The sequence below is a fragment of the Ptychodera flava genome, chromosome 10 (genome assembly GCF_041260155.1).
Source record: "Ptychodera flava strain L36383 chromosome 10, AS_Pfla_20210202, whole genome shotgun sequence".
NCBI lineage: Eukaryota > Metazoa > Hemichordata > Enteropneusta > Ptychoderidae > Ptychodera > Ptychodera flava.
In genome coordinates, this window is record NC_091937.1 from 21,345,824 (window position 1) to 21,352,486 (window position 6,663).

Here is a 6,663-nt window from a genome sequence, read left to right on the forward strand (position 1 = left end):
TAGCGATTTTTGATTTTAATTGCAATCAGCGGGTTGATAATTTAGCTGAAAAGACTTCTTGACCATAGTAAGTATGGAGAAAAGTTTAAATTAACAGCATATTTAATTAGTGAATTTAAACACTTCAGGAGGTGGGGTTCATAATCATTTTCGACCTCTCGCTTGTTCCTAACATATAATCAGCAATACATCCATAGCTTAAGAAGGTAATTTACATGTAGACGAGTTTGTTTCTAAAGCTCTTAAGTCTGTAATTTTTTTGTACAATGTGACTTTTGAAAATTTGCTCTTAGCTTGGGTTACATGTGGCTAATGCTTTGTTCTTGACATACTGATTTGTGTTGCATTGCATTATTAGATCAACTTGTGTTCACGGGGAGATCGACATTTAACTTAATGAATTGAAAATGTAGAAATGACAACCGTCAGGCCCCCTCTTCTTTTCGTGCACCTCAACTGTTTTCGTGTGTAGTCATCTTATACTTTACTACATTCAACTTGATTACTAAGAGCCAAATAGCAGCGTTTCTGTCATATATCAATAAACGAAATAATCTGTTTGAGAACACTCATAGCCTCTTACAATCAAGAATGCGAGTAAAAAGATTTAAGCAGACATCTTTCTATACGTTTATTACCACTTTAAATCTCAGTTCGGCTTTCATTGAAACATTTTACAGTAAACTGACGTCGCAAAAGACTGTCATTATAGCAGTCTGTGTAACAAAGACATCAATGTATCTCTTACGTTATGCACTTTCATCAGCTTTACCACAAAAACAATAATTATAATCATAACAAGATAATGTGAAGAGCAATATATGGACTGTATCAATTTTCACTGTTTTATATGACCTCATTAGGCTTAAAATATTATCCCTATAGCATACATTTTTAGTCGTGCCGATCGACCACGCAGTGATAAACATTAAAATTAAATTAACGCTGCAACACTACAATGATTTTTCTTTTTTCCTGTTAAAGAATACAAATATGTCTGGAAACACAGATGGAGGTTGGTCTTCTGGAGGGAAGAAGCCAGACGTGTACTTTGGATATGTGAAGACGACTCCTAAAAGTGAAACAATTGCGATATCGGGTTGTATGCCTACAGTAGTAGCAATTGTTGTATGTTTTACCGTGGCTTACGTTGCTACGTGTGTAGCTGTGATTGTGGTGGCAGCTGTCGAGTATTATGTAAGGCTTAAGTAATAATAAAACCTAAATTAATGATTTTTGTATGACATTATTGTCTAATAACAACTATGGAAGTGCATTAAAATTTGACACCTGACTGGATCATAAAGATTGAATCGGAAAGACACATGTAAAGTGAGAAAGCAAAACAGGTGGTGCGGTATATCAGGTACTATTCACATATATCTTATATGGTGTGCAAATTTGCTTCCATATACTATCGTTGCTTAAACGACTATCACCGTCAAATTCCTTACATTGAAATCTGATTCACAAATGTGTGTTGAATATTGTTCAATATCTGATGCACGTTGAACCAACACCCTGAAAGATAGACATTCTGATACAGTATCAACTCTCATGAATTTGGTAGTCTTCAGTTGAAGAACAAATAGGCATAAATAGAAACATCATATGAAAACGTAACATAAATATTTATTTCTGCTCTGAAAGACATACAATGTAAACGCCATTTAAGACATGAAATCGGCCAGAAAAATAAAATCTCTTACCTGAGAATACATGAAATCATATAATTTTTTTATCAATACAGTTAGTGTATTTGGGGTTTTGAACATTTTAGGTATTGTGAATTTACTAATAGTGTAACTACACGATTGAGGTAAAAATCACTTCTACTTTTCAAAATTATTTGGATAATACCTTAATATAGCCAACACAATTCTGACTATCAAGACAACGGAAACTTAAATGTACTGCTGTCAATATTATCAAACTATTTTTCTGGTGATTTGAACAATGATTTACAACTTTTCTTTCAATGTACTCTGGACTAGGAAATAGCCACTGAGAATTTTATTGGCATTGTTTATTATAATAAATTATTTACAGACCATCTTTGGTTTACTTGGTAGTTATATCTACTTTTGCGGGTATCAGCTACAGAAAAATTCAACTATGATGACAAATTGACAAAGGTCATAAAGATTTCAACACTATTGTAACCAAATATCACAGGAAGGCTGAACTAGTCATTTTCACTATGATATGATGACTCTATTTACTTATTTTATAAAGGTCTACAGACACACAACCAGTCTTCTGTGTTATTTGCAAAAGATATATACTTTATGATAACCAGAACGCATGCTACTTTTATTAATTCAGAAACGTGTATTTTTCATGACAAAAATTGATAATAAATCTTTGTTTGCTTTGTGTCTTTTGGTAATCTTTCCGCTTGACGCTCAAGTGAAAATTCACTAAAAAGGCTGTATGCCCTCATAAATTTTAACCGTATGCTTGAACTGTAGAATTTGTAGCAGACCTAAGAAAAAGAAAATTTTAACATTCATGTAATTTAAGGTTTTATTTTTAATTTTAATTTTTAACATTTCAAAAAAGTGTAAAAAAGTGTACCTTTTTAAAAAGATGTATGCATATTGGACTTCAGAACAAAAAGATAGTTCATTTTATGAGTATATATAGCATCAGCTGTACCCTAAGAGTGTTTTTTTGGCCCCACTCCCTTTCGTACTTTATATCGATGACATGTCTAAATGTCTGAGCCACGCAAATTTAACTTTGTACTTCTACAATTCTTGGTTATTTGTGTCCATTAATGATATTTCTGATTGCATCAGACAGCAACGAGATATCAGTCAGGTTGTTAAGTGCACAAAAAATAGAAGTTGTCATTAAATGTTGAAAAGTGGTCCTGTATTTCTTTCACTATGAAAACAAATATCAATATATTTCCTTTCAGTTATGGTAAACAAACATTCTTGAATTGTATACACTTTTTGAAAGATCTAGATGTATGTATAACTCGTTAACTTAACTGGAGTATATACAATAATCATGTTGTTTCAAAGGCTTTTAAAATTCTTAGATTTATCCGGCTTACTTGTGAATATTTTTAAAGGTATCAAAGTTTTAAAAACATGTCTTCTTTGTCAGAAGCCACGTTGAATATTGTTCGCCAATCTGGTCCCCTTATCAATCAGATTTAATAACGAAACTATAACTAGTCCAAATGAAAATGTATCAAACATTTTTGCATCAGTTCATCTAAGGCTCATTCAAACGATCTGTATCGTAATCTTTTATAAATTTCGCCTCTCTACACTCGAGAACAGGCGAAATTTTTTAGACAAAATGTTTTTTAACCATGCACTCGTACTAATTTATAGTGTATCAGATGTTATTGTACAAATTAATTATACCGTTCGTCTTTTTACACTGCGTCGTGCACTCAGCAGGTATGGAAATCTTGAAAAACTATTTTAATCGAGATCTCAGACGTTTTAAACACCACCTGTCAAAAGCAAAATTTTGGTATATAATATTTAAAAACTGCAATGATTCAACACATGCATTCAACTATGCAAGATCTTTTTACTGATTCAGAATAATAATGGGTGTTTATGTCGGTTTGTCGTCGTTCTGCTTGTTTTTATTCCTTACGTAAAATTTGGTGTTTGCTTTTATTTCATTGTTTTATTTTGTATTAAATTTTATTTCAAACGAACCTTAACCTTGGTAAGTGATTAAATAAATAAAAATAAATAAATCATTAAAAGTGTCTCATAGATTGGCTGTACAAAGAAGAAAAACTTTCATGTGAGATGAGAAGGATGAAATATGTTCAATTAACTTGCATACCACAAACGCTGTCTATGAGGTTACAAATCTTTCATTCACATCTTCTTAACATATTTCACCTTTGCTGTGTTTATATGAGGCCGCACAAAACTGTCGTCGAAAAGGCATTGCTGAGCTTTATCATTTGTAGAGTGAATATTAAAACACTCATTACAGAAGTAGATGACACAACTATTAAACTTTAGACAATGTATTTTGACTCTTTACAAGAAAATGCCTTCCTCTATGATTCACCCGTAAGCTTGTCCATAAACGCATTTCAATGGACACTCAGAGAATGAGAAAAATACGCTCACACACTTGCAAACTAGTCTTTCGGATGTATCATTATATTAATACATAACAGACATAATAGTCTTCAAAAGTTTTAATATGCCCCTCAGCTTAAAAAACATGGAACCGTTTTCTCAGAAGAAGTCACTTCATTCATTAGTTTTCAGAAACAATGTTCCATATACGGTATTTTATCAACATCTTACTTAGTCAATTTATGTCCTCGTAACAACTGCTTCCATTGCAATAAAAAATGAATGGTGTGTTTATGTAAGGAGATGAAAAGACACACCAAGCACTAATGCAAGTAATTTCTCTAAGGAGCTATCACACTTCGATGCATTACACTATGTCAACAAAATATTGTAAATTGTGCGTCGTATGCTGCCTGGCGAGAACTGCGCCCTCTTGCAATGAAATAAGGACACAAAACACACAAGACTCGCCCTTTTTAATGGTTTTCGTGCCAATGTGCTCCAAATATAGGAAAATTATGCTAAAAGAATCTGTACAATAGGAAATCTTTATAGAAGGACAGGAAAAACACGAACTTTTACACAAAAAATAAATAAGAATATGTTATCACTCATTCATTCTTTCATTAATTCATTAAGAAATCAAAATATGAGGAACATTATTTACATATTCTGACATTAATCTTTGACAGTCCTTTATTCTTACTATGAAAACGTACTTGTTCTCATCTCCTGTCAGTAAGGCATATGTGATGAAAGAATGTCAGGCCAATGTCATTATATATATATATATATATATAATATATATATATATATATATATATATATATATATATATATATATATATATATATATATATATGAATTTTCAATATTCATTCTTCTGGACATTGATCTACAAGCAAAACAAACGCTATACACAACCAGGAGGAGCTGAGTTCAAAACTACAGCACTTGGGAAATGAGCCATAGAATTGAGGCAAGTTACATTTGCCACATTTGTAATATGTGAAAAATAAAACTACAGATTAAGTAGAGTGACCACATCTGTAACATGACTGTAAATATGTCCCCAGTTTTAATACTGCGCAGGCGACCCCCTATAATAGTGTCACATGGTATGCAAAGATTATCACACATTAAGCCAAAAAAAATAAAATGTGTGTTTCTCATCCTCGCGCACGTCAATTCAGACCCGCCGCGTCAACCTTTTTCAGCTCATGAGGAAATATTGAAAAAGAAAAATAACCTCTAAAATACGCGACGATAGTGCATAACACAGAGCTGTGTAAAACAGAACTGTAAACACAATAACTGGCACTAACATTCCATTCAGAACTTAACACATATGTCACTGTAAAAATTGTGCATTGCTGCAAAACTACTTGTCTGATAACTTTAAACATGTTTTGTAAACAGTTTTGTTGACTGAAACTACTTGCTGATTTTTGTTCTTGATTCTTTACTCAAACTTGATTCATAATGTTTGTGGACTTGAGACAATTACTGTCTTCAATTTGTTCCTACCATGCAGATTATAATGTTTTTGCATGTTTCTTGTGTACAAGTTTCTTTAAAAATGTTTGTCACCAATATAATTTTACAAGTAGGGGCTGTACCTTTTGATATTGAATATTTTGTATTTTTTCATACCATTGACATCTCAAAAGAGCAAGAACCTGTAACTGCTGCTGCTATTTATCGTTGTGTTGTTCTCTCCAACCTGAGTTTCATGTAGAATGACACTGGCCTGGTCGTTAGTAAACAAGCAGTTGGTACCAACAACAGACAACAAATAGCGTATCAACTTATATTGCATTAATTACATGTCAACATAAAATCGTTAGCTGTTATGACTTTGATATGACTTTGTTATAATTTCTGAAGACAAATAAAACTGTTTACTTTCTTAAAAATAACACACTGAACATATTCCTTCTTAGTTCAAAGTGAAAAGCGTCCTCGGAAATGGCTTGTGTGATAGCTTTGAGTTATGTTAACTGTGCATGTACACAGATGCTATTAGAGTGTAACCCATACTTCGGTTTGTTTGAGCCTCACCTGTACATTAATCACTACTTTGCTATTTCCATAATTAGGTTATTTCTCAAATGTACTCAAGCCGATATGATTATTTGATGCATATACTTTGATCTTCCTGTAAAATTTGACTACGTTGAGCGTTCGGTTGATTTGATTTTCTTTGCCACTGCACTGTCTCCCTTATACATACCGATTGGCCACGGTATTCACTCAAGTCTCACTTTGATCTTAGGTGTAAAAAGCGAGTGATGTGAATGATTTATCAGAATTAAAGCAGCAGGAAAACAAACTCAGTCAGCATTCATAATTCATCGGTTTATTGTGAAATCTCAAGTCGCTTCAACATAATCTTACTAACTTGGCCTGCTTACATCAAGGTTGCTCTTCCAAAACCTTGGGGTAAAGAAACTGTGCTTTAATAGTTTAAATTACACAGAAAGCTGATTCCCTTTGGCGGGACATTAAAAAAAAAGTAAAACTGTAACTCCATATATTTATCGATATCATTCATTTGACTTTGAAATTTCTTGTGCTAGTGAAGCAATATAAG

At 32.6% G+C, this 6,663-nt stretch overlaps 1 long non-coding RNA gene across 1 annotated transcript in view; it reads left to right on the forward strand.

Annotated features, from left to right (window-relative positions):
* LOC139142227 (uncharacterized) overlaps positions 1 to 3,739 on the forward strand; it is a 24,842-nt gene extending 21,103 nt beyond the window's left edge. The window contains exon 4 of the long non-coding RNA XR_011554323.1: positions 985 to 3,739. This is a non-coding gene — a long non-coding RNA (uncharacterized lncRNA). The remainder of the gene's footprint in view (positions 1 to 984) is intronic.
* Positions 3,740 to 6,663: the final 2,924 nt, after the last annotated feature.